The 24,720-nt window shown below is 39.6% G+C and overlaps 1 protein-coding gene across 1 annotated transcript in view; it reads right to left on the minus strand.

The window, feature by feature from the left end:
* The window catches only part of cskl (c-src tyrosine kinase-like), a 48,833-nt gene extending 27,196 nt beyond the window's left edge, over window positions 1–21,637 (minus strand). The window contains exon 1 of the mRNA XM_085146615.1: window positions 21,322–21,637. The gene's annotated coding sequence lies outside the window, so the exon portion shown is untranslated. The remainder of the gene's footprint in view (window positions 1–21,321) is intronic.
* Between the last annotated feature and the right edge of the window lie 3,083 nt (window positions 21,638–24,720).

The following is a 24,720-nucleotide window of genomic DNA, read 5'->3' on the forward strand; positions in this document are numbered from 1 at the left end:
TTAGGCATTGTTCATTCTTGTCAAAGTCAGGACACGGTGGCATTTGCCCACCTGGAGCATTTGGACATGTCCCAGTGCCATGAGTGCCGTTTTGGCCTGCTGTAACCAGCCAACTTGTAATAACATTAGTAACTAGTAAGCTACTGCTAAACCAACAAACAGGGTTGAACTACAAAATTAGCAGTCTGGTGGTTTGTGGCGTGGAACAGAGTTCTGGCCTGCTCATGCGTCAGACTATTTTGGGCTCTCTGGCTGTTTTGAAGAAAAGCCACAGCGTTATAAGCCGACTTGGGTTGCAGGTTCAAAATTATTTTTAGTTGTGCACAGATGTGTATGATCAACAAATTAAGAAGACAATCAAAGGCAGGCCGTTACACACTACCCAAAAACCCTATTACGCTTTCCTTTACAACCAAAAACATATAATGCCGAACTAAATTAGACTACATGTTTTACTGTAAAATTAAAAGTGAGTTGATGATAAACTACTGACAGATACAAGAATTAACAAAGAAAGAAAGAAAGAAAACAACCAAACTATTAAATTCTGCATTTAACTGACAGCAGATAAAGTGTTATGAGCAGGAAACAAGAAGAGAAGGAAGAAGCAGAGAGCAGAGCACAGACAGCCATGATGCAGCACCCGAGGAACAAAAGGGGCTAAGGCCCTGGACTTAACAGCCCAACAGAGCAGTTTGGTGGTGCCTGGGCTTGAACCAAATTGTAGTGTTTTTAATAATATATGCTGTTGAACAAATGAGTTTATATATGTATAAACAATATTTACTAACCTCATTTTTTTTCTAGAGTAAATAAACCGACTGTATATTTTTAACAATGACGTATCAACAGTAATGTCTTATCTTTAGCACATGGAGTTATTACAATTATGGCAGTAAGTGTAGTGCAGCTGTGACTATCGAACGTCAACTCAGACTCAATGCAAAGTTTGTATTGTATTTGTATTGTGTAAAAAAAAAAAAAAAGGCAGGGAAATATGGAAATGTGACCTACTGGGTATGCAAATATACAGTATAAGCTTAAACTAAAAAAAGAAGGCTTTTGCTTTTGCAGAGTGAACAGTTAATCCATCGCTTCCTGACCGCCTGGCTGTTCAAACTGTGAGCTTTGCACTCGATTTGAGTTTCAAAAATACAACCCCACAGAAAATGTTAAAAGCTAATTTTTAGAAAGAAAAACAAGAATAAAAAGGAGGGGCAGTAACTAACCAAACAATGTTGTTATTAGATCACAGCATACAGCAAGTCCAACGGGATGACAGTTAAACAGAAATATTTGGCAACAGAGTCATCCCATCAGAGGTCAAGTGTCTGAAAAAAAAAACAAGTACAGGGGTTTTTTAATAAGCTTTTGATTTTCAAAATCAACAGCACACTGGTGCAAAGCTGTACTGAAAGAAACAGGGTGAGGGATTAAAAAGGACATAAGAAGAAATCGCAGCAGGCAGGCTTTGTGGTGTGCATTTGTCTTCGTATCTGCATCTGCAACTACACTGATGTGTGTGTATTCAATGTGCCAAGAGACCCCCCACAAGGAAGCAGAAAGTAGGCACCAATTAGTGGAAATGCAGAGAGATGATGTGCCTAGAGATGCAAGCAGCTTCCCCAGACATTTAATAGGCTTCAGTGTCCACATGCCCTTCATCTGGATGAGCTGTCGTCCAGCACAGCAAGCAGCCACTACCGGGGCTCCACATGCTTCACTGATCACATGACTCTGACTGACTGTTCAGAGCAAGGGCGAGGCAAAAAATCACCATACAACATAATTTCTCCACAATTCTAAAACCAAACCACAGTGTTCAAAAAGACCGAAAGGCTTAACTGAGGGTGACTCCAGCTGATTTTCAGGTGGACTAAAAGTAGTGGCTGGTGGGTCATTCAACATGTTAGCTCTCAAAGACAAGCATATGGCATTTTTCACAGAGAAAAACAAAAAAATATACACTGATGATAAAGTACTTTGATCTGATCGACTTATAGGCTGCAGCAGCCAAACAGTTTCTTACAAAACAATTCTCCAACTCATCAAGCACGTTAAAACACATCTGGGAACCTATTAGGGACAGTTCATTTGGATAATTCTTCACAGGAAGTGTTATGTCACTCATCACCATTATATGAAACTACATGTTAAACTGGTTAAAATCTAAAATTAGAAAGAGACAGGTGATCTCTCCAAGGTGTAACCTGCTCCTAGTTGACACATGCCAACACCAGAAAGCAGCAGCAACAATCCACAAGGCAAAACGGAGGAAAAGTTGAAGGCATGAATTCACTGAAATATACAACATATGTTTAAGTTTGCATAAAACCCAAAGGAGGAAATGACTTTCTTGTAAACGTTTTTCCATCCAAACACACACCTCAGGTGTATGTTTTAACAGTTGTGTAGCTTGTTGCAAAGTGTAAACACAGCTTAGAATCGCTTCGTCTTCCTTCTCAACGCTCTACAGACCTATTAAAGCTTTTAAGTTAATGAGGAAAAGAGCTACAGAAAATAAACTGATTCCATGATATAAGCTTTAAAAACATCTGCCTGATTTGTTCCTTCACCCTACATGTATTAATCCTAATTCACACCATCTAGATTGTTTAAATCAAAATTAAATGCAACTGAAGAAGACTAAAGTATTTTTTTTTATTGCTGTGATGCTGGTGGATGTTAGGAATCTTGGTTATGCTTTGGTAAGAAACTTATTTGAGGTTGTGGCGTAATCACACCTTAATATTGCATAAAACTGCGCTGGTCACATTTTCTGGACACGTGTTCTGCCAGTCTGCACACCAGTCAAAACGAGAGGGGGAGAAAAAAAGAAATCAAACAAACAACAAAACCAAAATCGGACAGAGCGGGCAGCGTCAACTTAAGTTGTCGATCACTTGACTTAAACACCCTCAGCACTATGGCTAACCTTTCAGTGCAGCTGGCTAACAATGAAGAAGTACCTGGAACTACACATGCTCCAAAAACTAACTTTATTTTTTAATCTTCACAGAGAGCAATAAATCTGTGACAGCTTTTGAAGCAAGGCTCCGTGGTGCATACATTTGGATCGATACATGTAGGGTTTTATGTCCACTTATTCCTTTTTTTGGTCTTGAAAGACAGTTTCTTTCTTTCTTTCTCTTCTGGTCTTGAAGTCAGAAGAGAAAGCCATGTTCTCTCCGAGTGTTTGCAGAGAACCCTGAAATCTCAAGAAGAACAGAGCGGCAGGAGAGAGGGAAGGAAGTTCAGAGAAACTGTGGCTTACTCAGTCATTATGACTGTGTGGCTCCCTCTGCCATCTGCCACATGAAACATTTCTAGCCATCGCCACCACCTTTTCTTTTTTTTAGCCGAGGTGCTGCTGTAACTGTCCCACAGAAATTCTTGTTCCTATTTTGACTTTCTGATTTAGCAGCAACAGAGACAGACGGACGGTTGCAGTGATGTAGGCTGAGGCGATTTTGTGGTCTCAGAAACATTTATCCAGTTTAAAAATAGTGCCCAATACATGGATAATTATGAAATGAACTTAGCAGCTGCAGCTTAAATTATTTTAAGATTTCAAATTAAATTTTAAACATAAGCAAGTTTTTTACCAGAAAACCTGCATAAACCTAAAAGAAATTGTTACAGTAAATACTAGTCAAAGTCTGAACTGAGGAAGAAAAGACAAAACAAAACAAAACAAACTCCATCCTTTCTTTGCAGAAGATTAAAGGAGTCATGCGTGTATCTAATCCGTCGACCCCTATTTTTATCTGACTCAATAAAAAAAATAGAGCAGCGTGACACAGAACCCTCTCACTCTACAGTCAGACAGGTCAACTGACTGACAGACAGGTGGGAAGACAGGAGCCAGCCGTCCAGTCTGCTTCTCTGACGTAACAAGTGACAGGCTTGAGCTTGCCGCTGATGACAAATTACAAAAGCAGGGAGACAGGAAGTGAAAGAAAGAAAGGAAGAGGGAGAGAGAATACCCTCCTCCTCCTACTCCTCTCCACCTCCCCCTTTGAGTTCTGGGAGGCTGCTGGACTGGAGAAAGCAGAGGGGAGGAAGGGTAGTGGTGACGGCTTATTGTTTGAGCTCTGTGTGCTGCGGTTCCAGTCTCAGCACACACTCATGCTAGCCCGGCTATTTATATCCTCTCAATATCCATGCAGGCGGAGGCAGGCTACAGTCATTTTCATCATTTCCTACATTCTGGAGACAAAGAAGAGACTACTTGCTGGGAGTGCTTGCTTGGACTACTTTTTGTAGAGGATTGGCCCATTATTAATTGCGTTGCATTTTTGGTTTTGATAAGAACATACATTAGCTAAAAGAAAATATCCATATTCATACAATTAGCTGAACGATGATTGTTCAGTTAGTAGCACCAAATATATTAAAAAGGGACAATCAACTCTATTAGGACTGCATTTAATGTAGTCAGGGGAGATGCTAGATAAAGTCTGGTTTAATCTCAGACTATGCAATGCATGCTCTCTGACAGTGGTTCTTAACCTTGTTGGAGGTACCGAACCCCACCAGTTTCATATGCGCATTCACTGAACCCCTCTTTAGTGAAAAATAAAATATGATTTTTTTCAAATTCAAGACATAGATATGTTTTTTACTGGTGCACAAAATGAGCCGTGCATGTCATGGCGGAGGCTCTGCCGAACCCCTGAGACCGACTCACCGAACCCCTAGGGTTCGATCGAACCCAGGTTAAGAACCACTGCTCTATGAGTTGCCAAGGCACCAAAATGGCTTGCTCACCTGACTAAGGAAAGACAGAAGAAATGTAACAGATGCTTGAAATGTTGACTGTAGTTTCTGTAAGTATTTATCATCACCAGCATTTACCTTTAAGTTACTCTAGTCCTATTTTGAATGATGGGGCACGAAGCTCTTTGTAAAGGTTTATTAGGAGCAATTGTGATGGCACGAGTCAACAAAGTGAAAGCAATACAGGTTCGAAAGTACAGTGCAAGTAGGTGTGTGTGGGGCTGGCTGTACAGACTTAATTACATCCATTAATGAGATAGTAGGTGTGACATACCAAGGAAAGCTCAGTGGTGATGTTATGCAAGTGTTCATGTTAAATGCTAGGGCTGGGCGATATGACCCAAAATTCATATCTCGATATTTTTTACCTGGACGGCGATATAAGATATATATCTCGATTTTTTTTTTAAAGCCATAAAGTAAGAACAAAAAGAGAGTTCTTAGTCAAAGCTGTGTCCCAGATGTCACATAGGCACTTTTATTAACATAGAGCATAGATGTACATAAAATTTACTCAAAAATAAATTATGAGCATTTATTAAATAATCACGCTCCATAAATAAAAGAAAACAATGTTGTTTTTGTGCATAACAAAAAGCTCACAATTGTGCAGTCAAAATGTAAACTAAAATACGCAGAGCATAGTAACAAAGACAGATTTCACAGCTGCTCTGTTCCCAACTTCTACTGTGTGACTGACAGCATTGAGTTTGAAATCCTCTTCGTAACCACGTCTCTTAACAGGTGCCATTTATGGTCCTTATACACAGTAGGGTAATATTACGTTGAAGCACAGTACGGCTCCTCGGTAGCCGTAATGCTCTGACAATCCAACAACCGGTGCAGCTCCGTAGCTTACCAAAGTCGTACTAAAACATTTTTTGACAGATTGCTGAGCGCCGTGTACCACATAAAATCTGTTCGCGGCCATCAAGCACAACCAGAATTCATACATAAGGTGCGCTGTCAACTTTTGAGAAAATGAAAGGATTTTAGGCTGTGCAGCGCCTCTGGGCTGCATGGCGTTAGCGTGGTTAGCTCGTTAGCGTGGTTAGCTAGCTAACACGTTGACTGCGTCCAGCCCCACGCACGGGGCGATGCGCAGTAACGGAGATTTGCCGTGTCCATCTTGTCGCTTCCTGCAGGTGAGGCGATGGGGGAGGAGGGGGAGTTGTGTTCAGTGAAGGAGAGGCGAGGCCGAGTAATGTTGCGTAAAGACAAAAGTGGACGAAAGAGAGGCAAACTTGCGGCTCCACAAGTAACATAGACTATATCGATATAAAGGATATTGCCACATTTTATATCTCTATAAAAATATATCGATATTTTTTAAAAACTCGATATATCGCCCAGCTCTATTAAATGCAGAGGTGAACAGAAGGAAAAGATGACTTGGGTTCTTGGAAGCTCCTCAAGTAGAGATGAGAGGTCTGAGATAGAAACGGATGGGGGAATTGCAGTCCATGTGAAAAAAAGTTCACTGGAGAAGCAGTTTAACAAGGGGACTACATCAGCGAGCCAGGTGGGAACCGAGACATAAAGCCCCGTGTTCGATAGGTAGTAGTGACAGAAGTCAAACTAATAACCAATGGATTGTCCATTAATCAAATGATCATTGATGGGTTTGTTCTTTGAAAAACGAATGCTTAAATTAGTCCCAGCCATTAATATGGCCAGGCTGCCTGCACAACTAAAATCTGTAGCCATTTTGCACATGTACTTCAAAACTTTGAACTTTTCTAGATATTCTTTCTTTTGTTAAGTTGTAACGACACAGAAAAAAAAAATACTGAATGCTTTATTGTTACTCTGGCTTGCAGGCTACCACATTTATTACTTCAAACAACATAAAGGGAATTTTCCATCCTTCTTTGTAAAAGAAGGATGGAAAATTCCTACCATCACTTATGACAGACTACCTAATTCAAAGTGTAGCTCTATTACCACAAGGTGCCAGCAGCAGCATTACAGTGCAACAGATGTTACACAGCAGTATTTACAGTACCACAGCAGAAGTCTAATGTAAACACAAAAGTACCCCAGGTAGTGTTTTCACTGGAAATTTTAAATAAAAGCATAACATAACTGCTTAGCAGGTTAACAGTAACCTTTTAACTCTTCAGCAGCCTGCACAATATGACAAAAGGAACAGTCTTCTTGCATATTTTCAAAGCACTGTGCTTGTTCAACATTGGTGAACTAGCTTCCTTTTTACTAAATCGTAATGCGTGCTACAGAACATGTAGCATGGTGTCCTCATGTTAACAACACACTTTTAGGCCACATATAAATTTACACCCGTATTTATTGCAGATCATGTTAAATGTGTCTCCACATATTAGTGGTTTACACATTTGCCAGAAAAGTGAAAGATCCCCAGTTTGTTTTCGAAAGGAGACACAAATCCCTTTTGGGATTGCATCAAGGAAAGCATCCAGAGTACAAATCTGCCAGATTAAATATGTGCAGCTACCTGCTGTTGCAGCCCATTGTAAATAAGGGAGCACCCAAAAGTAGCTGCTTCTTCTCCTAGCAATTGTCAGTATTGAGATAATTCTGATCTCAATACTGACAAAACCTTTTCTGGAAATGAGCAGCCCTGTGAAAACATCCCTAACAAACTGCCGTGTGCTAAATGTGACCAGATTCTCCAGATTTTCCAGACTCTGTGAAAACAGCTCAAGTGTGGGAAACAATGCAGTGTATATAAACAAATAAGCACACGCAGTCATGGCTTAATATACTATACCTTAAACGTGCACATTTATATACGTTATTGGTTTAAACATCCTAGGAGAGTGACTGAGGAAGGGGATACACGGGGAAACCGCCTGCTGATTCTGCTGCTTTCATTGCCTCTCCTACTCTTTTGATGCTAAACCGCGACAACTCCTCTATTCAGAGCAGAAGAGGAGACGAGGAGGCAAAGCACGGCGATGGAGACACAAAGAATCTCATTAGAAGCAGCCACAGCGGGGTTCGGGTACAATATGGCAGCAGCATTAGTGGCAACAGCAGCTCAGAATCTCTTCAATAAAAGCAGCATTCAGGGGCAGTGGCACTGAGACCACACAGAAAAAGATTCAGTGGACAATAAAGGAGGGAATTAGGGAGAAGAGAGGCATACAGGGAGAAGATGAAGCCAAAACCCAAATTGCAAATGACACTTGAAACTATTATGGTTCAAAACAGTGATTATACAGACTGCCTGCACAACGAGTAATCCCAGATTTGGAAATAGCCGGAATATTTTCCGCCTTTGAACATAAGGTAACTACAAATGGATGTAACTGCTCAAGAGAAAACAACAACAGCTAGAAACAGAGCGTTCTTCTGAAGAAAAGAGAGATACACTCATCAGGTTGTCATGGTCAACGAGCGTTTGACTGGCCAGACCAATCACAAAAGGCAGTCATTGATAAATCCTTTCTGCTCAGCAATTACAATATTTATATAGTTTACCAAATTTAATTGACGAATCACTACTATACTTTTGATCTCCACATTATATTTCCAATTTAATATACATGTGCTATTACGTAATGTTTCTTTAACTGCCAACAGATCTTTGTAACGCAATTAAGATGCAGAAAGAGAGAGAGGAAGATGATACTAAATGAGAGAGAAAAAAATGCTCACAGATGGAGAGGACAGAGATCAGGAGAACAAGGACACAGAAAAAAAGAGGAGGAGTCAGACGAGCGTAGAGGACTGGTAGGTGTAAATGACAGCGGCTAGAGGCATGGAAGTGTGGTTTCTTGGCAGAGGACTCTATCTGCTCATCCTTAATGCAGTCATCTGTTGGTTCCATCGCCAACCATGAATAATAAAGGCTCCACCCTGCTATGCCAGTACTCTGAATTATTAATTCACAACCACAGACTTGCATTAGCGCACACTATGGGGTACGGACACATTTGCCTGTTTAGACTTGCGCACACAGTGTGTGTGTGCGCATGCATATTCACCACACTGACAACGAGTGAAATTAGTGTTCTCTCTGAAGCTTCTAGCAGGTTTTTCTTTAGAAAACTGCTGTGACAGAGAGAAAGTGATGTTTCTTTGTTTTTGTTTACTTGGGGTAATCATTACTGTTACTTCCATGTAAATATCAAAACATGTCAGATTTAATAATAAACAACTGTAGAATTACTAAAACAAAACTATAACAGGAATTTCTAAAATCAACACATCAAAACAATGACGACACGTAGCTATCCTTTTGCTTTGACAGGGATAAACTACACTTAAAATATCTTGCAAGCATAACCAGTTCAGAATTACTACTGTTTCAGCCATAATAGTACACCCCAAGAGATACTATTAACTAGGTCATTGGTTTCTTTTCATAGGCTTGGTTAAGTGATGTAGCCCAATTAGCTTAAAGGAGAACTGACAGATAAAAATGTGCAATGCTGCTGTGACTGTATGTTAAACGCTCAACACTGAAAATGAGAGACGGTCCAAAGAATGGCTGTGTGCACGACCGAAATGAAAATATTCACATTTCACCATATAAACAATGTCCTACTTTAAGTCCTTTTCAAATCCTAATAAGCATGCTGAGAACGTTAAAATGCAAGCATGCGCACACACCAAAAACTCATCTTACTCACCTGCTTTGCATCTGCTGCAAAAAGAGCCTAACTGAAAAGACACTCTCCTACACACTGTGCCTCTGTTAAATCAAAGCAGAAAACATCTCTGCTTCCCCACACAGATACCAGGCAACACAACCTGCCAAACAGTCTATTGTTGGGCTGGAAAACAACACAAGACTAGCAGAAACAAAAAACAGAATGAGAAACCCGCAGTGAGCACATTCGCTCAGAATATACAGCTGTGTGAACGTTTTAGTGCATGTGCTTCTACGAGAATGTGTAAACTGGAAAAATGCATTTAGGCAGCTTGCTTTTACCACTGGACACTGGGTGCTAAGGTGACAGTTATGGTGTAGGTGAGAAAACCCAGGTAGACAGCGAGGCAGGCATGAGGTGTTAGGAGATTTTCTGCTAATGCAGAGCCAATGTTTGCACAGACAGCAACTGCAAATCTTCCCTGCAGAGAGTAGGACTTGGGGATTTCTTCTGCAAATTTATGAAAGCTTGACAGACTTCATGCACCGATAACCCCATTCACTCTCACAGTCCAGGGACAGGCACACAGCCTTAAAGTGAAGTTTGATGCACTGTATGACCTTAAATACAGTTTTAAACCTTGGTCAGTAAAATAACATACAGAATTAGAAAATTACAAAAAATATGTTATACCATAAACAAACAGACACTGTTTACTCTGCCGAGATTTGCAAGTTGACCTGCAGAGTTCATAATGTTAGGGCTTCCTCCATTTGTGATTAACAAGTACATACGTGATTAACAAACTGAGCCAGTCTTAGGCCATTTTCACACCTAGAGTTCGCTTACTCTGGTCTGGATCAGTTGGTGAACTTGTAAACTTGTAGCTTTTACTCATGGTTTAGTTTATTTTCACACAAAGAAAAATCCAAGGGAACGCGTCACTACAACCCAAGTGAGAGTTTTAAGTCTGTTCTGGGTGGGAGTAACAGAGTAAATACAGGAAGAAGGTGCTGTACTGGATGACTATTGGAAAATATTGAGTATTTACATTCATTTCACAGATAGTTGCTAGTCTGTACAGACCTTTGCACATTTATTGTATCTTCCCACACTGAGAATTCAAAGTTTATGTGGCTATGGGGCTTTTTATTCCTTACCTCAAACTTGTAATGTACACCTGGTTATTGGTCCGGATCGGGTTCGCACAATAAAGAAAGTGCTCTGGAGCTCATTTGGGACCGTACCGAGACTCCTCCTCCAAAGGGTCTCAGTGCGATCGTTCTGGTCCCTACCAAAGTGCGATTACTGTGTTCAAATCTGCACGAGCGAAAAGTACTAATAAGAGAATTATTTTCACAGTTAAAACTCACCATAATACAAGCTATTAAAATGCACCAATGCTGAATGCTTAGCTATATCACAATACAAATACAGGACTTTTCCAGCTTCAATGGGCCGTTGGGGAGTGCCTACACACATAAGGTAGATTGTTCCGCATACAGTTAAGACAATGAATCTACTACCTTACTCAACAAACACATATACAGTCTTCCTCTATTTCTAAATCAACAAATGTATTCTATGTTTGAGGAAATTAACCCCAGTTTAAAAAGCACTGGTTAAAATTATTTCTCAGGAATCCTGATATATCCATGCATAACTATGGTCTAAAAAATTTAAACAGTATGGCCTTTATTAGTATCATAACTTCACAATGAGCGCGAAGGAACCTCCTGTGCCAGTAACAAAAAATCTTCTGCTTGCCCTACTGAGACATAAAAACAGGAAGAACATTGGACAAGAACCACAGAAAATGATCTAAAAGCCTAAATTACTCGAGACAATGAGATTAAAACTCAAAAAGACCAAATAAATACTTTGGGAGAAGTGTGTGGATATGAAATGACCCTGAATTCTTACATTCCCAGGAGACTCTGCCTTTACAGAAATTTGAGAAGGATGGGTTTATTTTCCTTAGACACTGACCCCATAAAGTTGTCGACATCAGGAGTAACAGCAGATGATCTGTAAATGAGTGATAAAATGTATGTACGCAACTCAGAGTAGACTATGAGCCTTTGTGTGAGTTGCGCAATTTTATGAAAATTAGGTTCATTTGGATAAGCTCTTAACTAGTTAACATATTCAGTCAGTCACTTTTTTATTTGTTTAGTACATTGCACCTGCGTCACTTTTTTAAATTTAGACTTATTTATTCATTTTTAATTTGCATTTACTGGTACGTAGAATACAATTCTGTTGCAAATACCAATTTTGTTAAAAACTGTTCATTTCATCCAAGCCTGGAGTCTGAATTGTCAGTTTTAGAGCCTTCTTTCTTTTGTTGTTCTGTTGTAGTGCACTGAATTGAGATGGTGATGCAACAAATGTCTTTGTGGTGCCAGTAGACTGACAGAATATGGAAAACTGAAGACATACAGTTTAAAAAGCATACATTTTTATCAAGACACCCCAGGTTGTTCATTTGTTTTGTAGATAAATGGTTCATTAAATATGAATGTTTTCATATTGAAATGCTTATTTATAATAAGAGAAAAGAATAATCTGGAGGTGTTTTGAATAGATTATTATGGAACTGTTTTATTGGGCCAGGGTGTCAGACAATCAATCATACAGCTTAGTAAGAATATGCAAGAAAAAGGGAAAGAGCCAAGTTAGATTTAGAAACTAGTTATACAGTGCAAACTATGCAACCAATAATACCTGCTAACATGCATACTACTAGATCAGCCTAGATCAGGTTCCATTGGACCATGTGTAACAAGACTAAAGATAGCCTGGGAATTGAAACTTGCAAAAGAAAAGCCTTGTTTTCAGCCTGAAACTTAAAATGACCATGATGGTGGACTTGATTTATAACAAGATCCAAGCCATGTAATGCTGAATCTAATGAACATGTAAGATTCACATTGTGTACGTACCCTAAATAAACGATCCCCAGCAACAGATGCAGAATGTAACGTAAACTTCCTTAAAGACCAAATAATTATTTTTTATTTTACCCGCCACCATTATTCAGAGTATTTAAGTGCAACAAAAATATACTATTTCTCTCTATTTTCAATATTTCAAGTGCTGACTAAAACACGTGGGCTATACTATTAAGCTATTTTTGTGAGGTAGTATTTTAATTTATGAAAAACAATAGGCGGCCTTTAATCAGTCCATCTCTAATCTGTAATTATAAACCCACTTACATATACATCTATTCAGCTGCCACCTACTGCTCAGAATATTATTTTCTTGAGATTATTAGCTGTCGTATCAGAAACATGCTCAGATGTAGGCCACAGTTAACGATAACCATCTGCACTTCTGGTGTAATCTCTTCTAAGACAAAAAAAGAAAGAATAAAAATGCTGCTTTATTAAAAAGATAGCCTGAGGGAAACTGCACACAAAATAGATCAAGTACAATCTTCCTTGTATTAAAAAGGAGCTAATTCAGGTCACTTTACATCTGAGCACTTTGTGTGACATCATTAAAGCACAAGCGTTTACTGTATCTTTGAAGTGTATCCGATGACTCGAACGCATTGGGGGGTTGGGGAGGGCAGATAAAAAGAGGAACTGCTGAAGCCTCCCTGCTAAAACGGGATTCGTTGCCATTATCATCAGTGAATCATCTTGTATTCTTTTTAGAACAGTCAAAATAATTCCAACTGGGTTTAATGTCGCCATAACTGAAGCAAATACACCAACTTCATAGTGACTGCACTACTTCCTCCGTATTTCCCCCCACTGGCCCAAATATGAGGCGCTTCAGTGAACCAGGACGCAGGTGTTATATGTAGAAAGACAGACTGAACAGGCAAATGAGATTTAACCAAAGGACAAAGCATCCGAACACACAGGGTATACAGCAGAGAGGTGACAAACCAGAGAAACCTTTAAACCACGAATCATATGATGACGAGATTTGGTGCCCCCTTATCCCGTGGGAAGCATTTTATGGTTTTTTTACAAATTAATACACAGTAGTTCTGAGTCATCAACATTGTCCTGTGATTAAACTTTCCATCCTGGTGGAAGTGGTCTTTTCCAGGATGTGCACACCAAGGGTCAATGAGTGGTTTGATGAGTATGAAAATGATGTGAATCACATGCTATGCGCCTTGCAGCCACTACATCTCAACCCAACTGAACACCTTTAGGTTGTGTTAAACTCCGCCATTATCAAATAAGGTAAAATCTTTTGGAAGAATAGTGTTCCAGAGACTTGGAAAAAGTGCACTGAAGCTGTTCTGACAGAATGTGGTGGCCCAGCAATTGGCTAATTAACTTCGTGTAGACAAAACTGTCATTTTTTCCTTGTATCGTGTAACGTGGTCCATTCAACTAGTTGGTTTATAGATGAAAACAACTAGACAGAAAAGGAACTCTACTGAAAAAATTCTGTCAAATAAATACACTGTATCGCAACAAAAATCCTTTAACTGACCTAAACCTTTGACTGGAGATATTACATGGGACAGCTGTTCTGATAATATGTCAAAATCTCAATGATCTTTGTGCAATAATCAGGTGACAAGACTCAGATACTTTCATATGATTTCTTCATTTTCTTGGCAAAAGGAACCTAAACTGGATAAGCAATCGGGAAAGTCAAAATATAAAGGATAGAGTTGCTAATCTATGACAAATGGAGCCATTGATATAACATGATTAAACAATGTTTTAGTCATGTTGTAGCGCATGTTAAAAAGTCTGTTGCAGTGGTTTAAAAAATACATTAACATGCATGTAAGACCTATACAGATATAAACAAATGTATATATATTAATATATATACACATTTTAATTTCTTGTGTTTAAGTGTTTAAGTGCTGTTGTGCTTTAGCCATTAGTCACTACCTTAATAACATAAGACAGCTAATGTCGCTATCGGGTGATGCTAATAGCTAAACAGCTAACGTTACCATGTGTGGTGTACCGTTTAATATTTCAATGGGAGGTTTAACGGCATTCTCCAAATTTGTCCTAAAGTGCTGTTCACTGCTGTGAATGTCGTCTATGTCGTCTACTAGTGAGTGCAGGGGCTGTGTGCCTGCCTGTCTGAAGTGGTGCCTGAACTACAGAAGGCAGACATCATCCTTTTGGTACTGACGCCGTTGCAAATTAGTATCCAATTCAATGAAATGGGCTTTACACCAGCAGCGAATCATTTGGTCTTGTGGTCTTCTGCATGATTCCACTGAAAGAGGAAGTGTCCAACTGTTTCCCATAGCTAACACATATCCTTTTCCTCATTAATTTAAATCAGCTCTTGCAAAATCCAAAACAACCTGATGTCATCAAGTTGATCTTTCATTTAAATAACCAGTCACTGTGTCTGCTGCTTTTCACCATGAGGTAACTCTTGGTAGACAGGTAAGGTGGTGTATTGAAGGATGATCCCAGTGGTTAAATGGCAGTTTAATTTTGGACTCAGGGGATTCTTTAGCATGCTATATCTAAGGTATTACTTCATGTTAAAAATGGTTGAAAAGATCTCATGGGGTTGTTATCAGGCTTCTTTTCTGATGACAATACCTCTTAAAAATATAAAGCAACCACACAAACAGGAAGCTTACATATGAAACCAGAAAAAATATTTATGGACAGCTGTGACTCATCACACACTGAAAGTACAGAAAATGACAAAATTAATAGAAATAAAACTGTTTTCTTGGTTGTTGGTAGTATCTTCATATGTTCAGTAGCAGCATGTGAACAGGCAAACAGGAAAATGCTAAAATGTCGGATTATATCATTATCCTTTTGTTAAACAGTTCCCAGTAGGAAATCTCCGGAGCCCGTGGGCGTAGTGAAAGACTAAGGCATGTGTCAGGCCTACAGCTCTCCTCATTGCCTGCATTGTGCAGCTAGCCAGCAGGCGTGGCGGTAGAAGGCCCCCGGTCGTCAAGGAGCTGTCCAGCCGCTGCCCAGATGGAAAAGCCAAGCTGAGTTTGCATGCAAGACGGCTGCCACAATTACACTATTCTACTGGGATGCATGATCAGTAGGAAGAAGTGGATGTAGGGGTTTTGCCTCTATTACAGCACGGGGGATGGGGGACGGAGGTCAGAGAAGATGCAGTAGTGTGAAAAAGAAGGATGAACAAATTATGAGTGTGAAACTGTGCTAAACATCCATACAGAGAGATTAATATAAAACAATATACAAAAAAATATAAATAGCTACGTCTTCAGCAAGTTATCAAACTGCTCCAGCTCTAACTTAATGGCCTGCAGCATGCAGCTTGTCCTTGTTTTGCTTTGTATCCTCGCAGAGCTCAGTGTGGTGGCACAAGTGTTAGTTCTACAGCTCCTGCAGGTTCTGGTGAGAGCCCAGCCCAGCAACCTGCCATTAGTAGAAACACATGAAAAAATGGCTTGTGCTGTTTATCAGTTACAGTTACTAAATTGAATGAATTGTTACTTAGTCAGCTATTAATATAACTGGATCCAGGAAACTCTGATCTCGATGTTGCAGAGCAATGTCGACTGATATTAGCCTTTCTGTCAGTTGCTGGTCTATCTGCAAATAAGATGACCATTCACATAAGGAGACCAATGTTTATCTGCTTGGTCACATCAGTTGGTTTCAGTATTTTGTAACATTGGCTTTGTGCTCATTCAAAGACAGTGTGATGAAAAGTTAAAAGGTTGTGATCAGTCCTTTAATAAGATGGTAAATTTTGTGTTTTCAGGTTTTGGACCGTAACCTGAACCTGTAAACTACAGTAATGAGTTGGATAATGACTCATCAAATAAATCGATTATAAAAAAATTCAAAACAAATTCTTTGCTTTAATGCTTTGTTTAACTAGAAAAATTAGCAGGAGACCTTCATCAAACATCCACTGCAGTTTGTTTTACATAGAGAAAAATCAGTAATCCTCCAGAAGTTGTAATTAACATCTGCAGATGAACTGTTAACTTAGTCTGATAGCCTATGTTTAAATTATATAGCATAGTGAAGGCTGACGGCAGCCGACCTATTTTACATGGAAGTGACACCTGCAGAAAACGGGGGTGAATCTAAAGGGGAGCATGGGGTGTACTAGACCACGTTTATTTCAAGGCTTTCGCAACATCATCAGATTAAAAGTGAAATAATATAAAATATCATATTAATTAAAGTGCATTAATATTTAAAAATATAAAAATAAATGGGGGGGGGGGGGGGGTTTCACAAGCCAATAAAAATGTACATGGGCCAGTAAAACTTTGATCTTCTAACCTGAGAGTTGTTAGGTTATTATTAATTAACATTTACACCATCATAACATCTTGTTTTTAGCAACACAAAAACTCTCCTTCAAAGTCCAGGGCAAACTTCAGAATGCTGATATGCTCGCTTCTCTTCATTGCAGCCACAACATCCTCCTTTAAAGGCTTATAAAATAACTAACTCATTCACTTGCACACTTGAACAATGTACGCACACATATGCACATTCCTTTTGGAAACCACCAATATGGCTTGGGTTTTGTTTTTGGGGTTTTTTTGACAGACATATGCAGTTAAACTTTAAAACAGGCCACTTACACACCGACTCTATTCAGACCAAGTCTTTTCTTTGCACTACTTCTCCAATGTGCACCCACAATTTTGTCGTACATGTACAATGACAATAAATGAGCAGTTCGTTTTGAAAGACGTATGTCCTTTTACTAATATGACAAAAGTATTTTGTATCCAATTAATCGGTAGAATAATCAATAGATTACGTGATTACTAAAATAACTGATATAGACCAACATTATGATACAGTTGTATCATAATGTTATGCTATATGATGAAAATTATGATCACCTACCAGCTGAGACAATTAATCTGTTGTTCACTACACAGTTATATCCAGTGATACTGTGTGCTGCACCTAAAAAGGGGAAGGAGTGCAGGTGCAGTGCAGATGTGCTGCCAATGTCAGTGTCTATCATTCTTTCTAATCATGTGTATGTCTTGCCACTTTGCATCTTGCAAGGTCTAACATAAAAGTGCATTACTCAGGAGGTATACACAATAAAAGCAGCAGACAATACATCACACTGAGCTACTAACACACTACACCACGATGCTAAAATGAACACAGTCATGAAATAATTGATGAATTCATCCATGCAGAGTGACGAGAGCCTACTGTGCCTTGCACCATGTGTGAAATCCTGTTGCTCATGGATGTCAGTATTAGAGACACAACAGTACAAACATTTCATATCAGAATTATTAGTATTAATAAGCGTTTCTAAAAAGTGATGAAATGCTAAAATCTACTGATACAAATACCAAGACAGTTTTGCCAAGCTACATCCTGTCTCCTAAACATCTACCAAGGCAGCTCCCTCTAATAAATCAGAGTATTTCAAGTAGAATGTGTGTGAAGGAGACTCTCTCCTTTAGGGTGACAGAGGCGAAAGAACAACTGCAAATAATATCCAGTGTGAAAGCAGTTATACTTATACTGTTTTATTTGTTTACTCTTGTCTACAGAACACAACGACAAAGCTGTCAGCTTCTGGACTTTAATAAAATATGTTGGCTGGGTGACTGCATAGCACGGTATCATGGGAAATGAGCAGATATAGTCTCCAGACAAAAATCTACCAAGATAAAAGTCACATTAAGATAAAAGGGTACTTACCTTGCGTTCCCTATAAAGTGATAACAAGCAATTTCACAGTGTCTCCATCGTCTTTTAAGGTTCCCGCTATCTCTTAAAAATCTAACTATGACCACAACCCAGAAAAAAAAAACAAAATTGATCCTTAAATTCTTTGCTCTTTCCTCCGTTTCCCTAAAAGTAACTCTTGTTCAATCGTGTCAGCCTGATGGCAGAGAATTCAAGGCACACAATTCTAAATACTAACAACAACATTGGCCACTTCAACACGGATTTAACGCAGTACTATAAAATGTTTTTAAAGTATAAAAGTCTCTGAAGCACTGTCACTACCTTAAGCCTTTTAAGTAAACACATCCTGCCTGCTCTGCTGGGAGACTGTTGCTAACCTTGATTGACAGTATTTACAGAAAGTTTTCTATGGCTGGTAATCAGCAACAGACTTACTGTGAAACAGTAATACTAACCAGTGGGAATTTTATCACAGTAACCATTATATGTTTCACTCTTTGTCAGTATACTGTTGAGCTCTGCACCAAAGTCACCACAATAAATCCCTCCTCTGCTGTTGGAGTTGGCGATTAAAGAGACAGCATGCGCTGAAGAGAAGAGTCCTGTGGGGGGGTGGGGGCAACTAAACGATGTCATTGTGTTGAGGTCAGCAGGGCCTTGGACAGGCTTCAAATGTGCAATGAGATGGTCAGTGTAAAGACAGAGAAGCCATTACTTCCCTGCTGAGCACATAAGCCAGGCACAAAGCTTAATATGAGACAGTAACACAGCTCAGCTTCTCGCAGATTTAGGGATCGAGCAGACATCGTCCCCCTCCTTCTCGTAACCCATTGCTAAATAGAAGAAAGCTGACATGTATCTAGGCCGGTGGGCTTGTATTGTCACCTTTACTGCTTGTCAAGCTGCACCTCAATCAGGACTACTCTGATCTACCCATCAGTCATTCAGGGTGACGGGGATGCAGCTATTGACAAAGAGACAATAGGAATGGACAGAACTAAGTGTGGTCAAAGGTTTCCGTCTGTAAGGTGTGGGCCAGCTTACTACATAAGTCTGATTTTTCAAATAAAGAGCTGCGTGACCTCTCATCTCAAAGCACAATCTCAGCTTTTTCCAAAATATGGCATTTTCTAACATTTAAGGTAAAGAGTTTTCAGATGAAAACAAGAAAGTGTACTTCCAGGGACCCTCAGTGCACTATGCTGGACATTCAAGCTTATGGGCAGCAGGTTAGCCCTGACAGACACAGCATATGGATTCCTAACATGCTGCAGTCTGGCTCACCAGATTCCTCTGGGGATAACGAATGCCAAGCCTGTGCACCCCCACTTCATGCTTTGTAAAAGAATTTATTTAATAGAAAACCAGAAGCTTCATCCTGCTTTCATCAGCACTATGTGCTCATGATAACTAGCACGAGTCAATACAGGTGGGGAAAAAAAAGAACTTTCTGACAACAAAGGAAGAAAAATCTACTCTTTCAAGTTATTGTTAGTTTTTGGCTTTAATTCCAGTTTTGGGGTAAACTCTTAAACCATTGTGCAAAATTTAGAGGCAAAAACAGTTGTCCATTTTTATATTACAATCCAAAAAGAGCAAGGCAACTATCTCTCCCATCAAACAGCTGTTTTGCTTTCATCCAGATTATAATGCAAAAGGCCAATCGCTGGTCAAACCTGCTGAGGCAATCAGTTATTAAAATAGGCAACAAGATCTGGACTGATGATATTTGAGATTTCAAGCTACTACAACATGCTAATGTATTAGATAACAAGAACTGGCACAGAGATAATACACTGATCATAAGATTTGTTCCCTGAAAACAACCCTGGAGTAAGATCAGAACTGATTAGGTGTACTACAAACCATTACAGTTAGACAGTCTTCTCCTAAACTACACAGTAACATTATGTAAAGTACAAATACTATATAACCATGCTTTGGGGTACTCAAGTCTTGGCTTGTAAAGGTATGTAAGTTTCAACATTGCAAACAGGCAATTATATTTAAGTTCTGTGCACGGAACCTGCACACAATGCAAAAGCTGCAGGGACAAGACGAGTCATAATGCCAATTTTATAGACTACCAATAGGACTGAAATATGAATATTGCAACTGTGTCTAATGCAGTTCATGTCCTTTAACCTGTGACTGTATCCTTGAGCCGGACACTAAATCGTCCCTATGTAATTTTAGTTTAACCTGACCTTGCACCTTCCGGTGGAGCCATGCCAAGTGAAAAACAATTTCCCCGTGAGATAAAGAGTATCACATAACTAAGTGTTTTTTTGGTTGTTTTTTTAACAGTTATCATTATTTCATTGGTCCGGCCCTAACACCAAGACAAATGCTGAAGTGAGTAAGGATGTTAGCAAGCTTATATTAAAACATGAGAGATACGAATTAGATTTTCCTCAGGAAAGGGGCTGGACCTCAGCTCGATCCCTGTGTTCTAGTGCAAGGCGGACGAGGCTAAGATTACTGGATCCATTATCGGACAGAACCAGTCTTTTGTCGCCCTGAATTCCCAGCAACACGCTGAACAACACTAAAAGGTCAGACCGCAGTATTTGTGCACAGGGTTGGAATTTCAACGACACGTTGGCTGAACCTCTACCTTTAGATCCACCACAAGTAAAAAAACAAAAACAAAAAAACCAGGAAAAACGGTACATCTGCCTGTATAACAATGCTGTACATTTTTTTTTGTTTTGCTGAACCAATGTTTTTATTTTTGGGCTTCCACGCGGTATTGCACCACAGCGTTTCCACAGACAAAGACTGTGAAAGGAAATGGTCAAGTACCCAAGACACGACCAAGGTGTCCGACTATGGAATCAGATGAAAGAAAAAGGTAGTGACTCGGGAGATTTTCAGCACAGGCGCGTAAATCTGGGTAACACAAGCATACAAGGCAAAGATCATTTTAACAGATGCTTTATTTATCCGTCTTCTGCTGTACTGTCAAGCTTACTGACTGCATTGGTGGGGGAGTAAGGAGTAAAATCAGTTCAAGCCTAGCATAACACTGAATTGCGTCCGATAATGGATCTCGTGACGCTACGTTGCTCGTTAACTAGCAGCTCAAGCTAACACTCCCATTCAGGTTAGCGCTTCACAGCAGCACCTATTTAGAACAAACGGCACTTTCATTCTGTTAGTGAATGTAAGATAAAACCTGACTCTAAAGCGTAACAGAAAGCCCAGTAATGACACTCCAGTGCGGTGTAGCTCCTGAGCCACCCCTGTGCTAAAACCCTGTGTTGCAGCGGCAGCAGCAACAAACCCAAGACAAAACAGTCAATGCGCTGTGGGCAACTCACCCAAAAGATACCACTGTGCTGTCGACCATATGCTGCTGCAGTTCAGCGATGAACACCCATTAGAATGATTCCTGCGGTTGGGGAGCATCCAGGTGTTGCGGTGTTAAGATTACACTATTCCAAACACTGCTTCGCTTTGACGGCTGTTGTCTGTGCTGAGACCGCATATGTGTGTATGCTTATGTGTTTGTGTGTGTGTGTGTGTGTGGAGCTTTGTGAGGCCTGCTGCTGGAAGGAAATGGTCTCCACTCCGTCAGTGCAAAGCGCATGCGCTTGGGAATGGGAATAGCACGGCCAACGGGCGAGCGGTCTGTGAGCACAGCCGTGTGGCCAACAGGTGAGATTGTCAACCGATGGCTGACTTGTTACAGCGGGAGGTTATCCGCTAAATGGCCACCTGCTGCCCTTCCCAACGGGATAAAGCCGTGGTGCAGTAATTCAGGATACAGGATAGATATACGCTGTAATTTACTAGTAATAGACTGCAATTAAAACAGAAGAATCTCAAAGTCTTATTTGGTTTTCATAGACATATAATTATTTTCTTTCTCTCTCTTTTGCAATATTTTCCATATTTGACAACAGCATGATAAAAATGGAAATTCTGTTTTGTGGTGCCACCGCATTATTTTTAGTGGCCCCCCATATGGCGACCCCTATGAAACAATTCTGGAGGCGCCCCTGACTGTTAGGGCTGCGTGGTGATTTAGTGCAACATGTTCGAAGAATAAAGTGGACTACAGCACGTGTGACCTTTGATAACAGTGCTCCAATGTGTTTGTTTATTTTTATAATTCCATATGGTACTGTTATTCAGACCGAAGGCATGAATAATGTTTATTCAGTATACCCATCTACTTTAACGCAGGGGTGTCAAACATAATGCCCAGGGGCTAGAATTGGCCCTCCAAAGACTCTAATCCAGCTCATTGGACAGCTTTTAACTAAAGTTAAGTACAGGGTGGGCCATTTATATGGATGCACCGTAATAAAATGGGAATGGTTGGTGATATTAAAGTCCTGTTTGTGGCACAATAGTATATGTGAGGGGGCAAACTCCTCAAGATGGGTGGACTTTTGTTTTTTCAATAGGAAGAGGGCCATGTGACACATCAAACTTATTGGTAATGTCACAAGAAAAACAATGGTGGGTGGCCCACCCTGTATATTTAAGTATAACTTTTAAGTTTCATAGGTTTTAAGTTTTATAGCTTTTTTGACTCTTTTCTACCATTTATACTATACTAAAGTAAATAAGTAACAAAAAATAACTTTTTGGTATTAAAATGAGCAAAACATTGCTTTTTATAATTACACTGAAATCTGGGAAGTCATCTGTTAGGGGTTTTATAACAAAGTGGAAGCAACTGGGAATGATAGCAAGTCAGCCATGAAGTGGTAGGCCACATAAAATCAAGCAGATACTGATGCAGGTGGTGGGCAAAGATTGCCAACTTTCTGCAGAGTCAGTTGCTATAGACCTTCAGATTAGCTCAAAACAGTGTGTGGAGAGCTTCATGGAATGAGTTTCCATTTCTGAGCAGCTGCATCCAAGCTTTACATCATCAAGTGCAATGCAAAGTGTGCACAAAGAAACGTCCATAAAACGTCCATAAAAACATGGATGAGTGAGTTTGGTGTGGAAGACTTTGACTGGCCTGCACAGAGTCCTGACCTCAACCAGACAGAACACCTTTGAGAAGAATTAGTGTGGAGACTAGAGATGGCACGATACCACTTTTTTATGTCCGATACCAATATCATAAATTTGGATATCTGCTGATACCGATATGAATCCGATATAGTGCGTTTTTTAATAAATAAAACTAAAAAAAAAACACTAAAGCTATTCTGGTAAACCTGTATGTAAAAAATACACTGCACTCAAAAATATTTCATAGTTCAGCAATACTGATCAATCTAATAAACTTAAACCTACTCCATCCTCCCTATTCTGGTATTTTAAAGAGTAAGCAACCTAACTAATAGGGTTGCAAACTCCCAGCAAAAAAAAAAAAAAGGGAACCACCCCCCACCTCATGATGCTTAATCGACGTAATCAACTTTAATTTGATGCAGTGTGAAAAAAAAGGCACAGAAATCAATTATTTTTCAAGAATAATTAAATAGATTCAACATGTTTCTTCAATAGAACTGCAGACTGCACAGATGGTACCTTCCCAAAGGAAAAAGTACTATAGCTTACTAGGGTATATTAGACTTAACAGTTACTATATACAGTAATGGACTTCTATACATTGTACATAAGATTAAAACTTTGGGTGTAAAATTCAGATAATTATTTATTAAAAACTAGACATTTTAAATGAGAATAAGAAAGAAAAGTATGTCTTTGTGCCCCCTTTTCCCTGTTCATGCCCTATCGGCCCCCCTGGCTAAACTTTGCTAGATCCGCCCCTGCACAGTTAGCAGCCGTCAGCTGTGGTGTACAAAATAATATTAAATAAATTCTAACAACAGATTATCAACAACAGCACAGCACAACAACAGAACAGATTATCAACGTGCTGTTGTTGTTCAGCCGCTGGTTTCCTCTTTCTGGCGCAAAGTGGGCGATAAACAAACAAGAGAGACGGACTAGCGACAGAAAAGCCGATCAGCTGATCATTAATCAGTTTCACGATTGAAGTAGCAGCAGGAGAGGGAGGGAGAGAGAAGAGGCAGTCGCTCCATATATCGGTTGTTAAGCTTAACGCAGGAATGCTTTACAAACATTCAGAGATGAACTTACACACTTTCTCTCTGGGATAACTTCCTCGGAGATGAAACGCTCAACCAGACCACAGCATCTCTATCGCGTGACGCATACTACTCCAACCTAAGGTTATGAGCCGAGTTATGCCATGTCGCAAGTTTTGAGAGGTGCTTTTTTGATATTTAATGGATCGGATTACATTTTTTATTTCTCTCCGATATCCATCTCTAGTGGAGACTTTACTGTACTTTGACAAACTGTTTAAAATGGTTAACCTTTTTTAAAAACAAATTTTAAACATTTGGATTATTACCTTCTACAATGGTAATAAAGTCACCAAGAATCTTTGTGAAGAACCATCTGCAATTACTATGTCTAAAACTCCATCACATCAAGTGATGTTGAACTTGTTTCACGCTTAGCGGTGTAATGTCACACTGTATACACTGAGTGGATGTAAGTTTTTAAAGTACCTTAGCAAATCATTCATAACTATTCATAATCTGTAATTATTCTTACAGCAGTGACCTTTAGGGTATTTCTAACCCCCATTTCCTAAGTTCAAAGAACAGAACACTTCTGAAAAGATTAACAAATAATGCTGCCCCCTGGTGGTGATAGTTTGAGTTCGCAATTTGGAATTTTAAAACATACCTTTACATACTTTGCTGGTGGTCCAACAA

The sequence above is a fragment of the Neolamprologus multifasciatus genome, chromosome 1 (genome assembly GCF_963576455.1).
Source record: "Neolamprologus multifasciatus chromosome 1, fNeoMul1.2, whole genome shotgun sequence".
Taxonomy (NCBI): Eukaryota; Metazoa; Chordata; class Actinopteri; order Cichliformes; family Cichlidae; genus Neolamprologus; species Neolamprologus multifasciatus.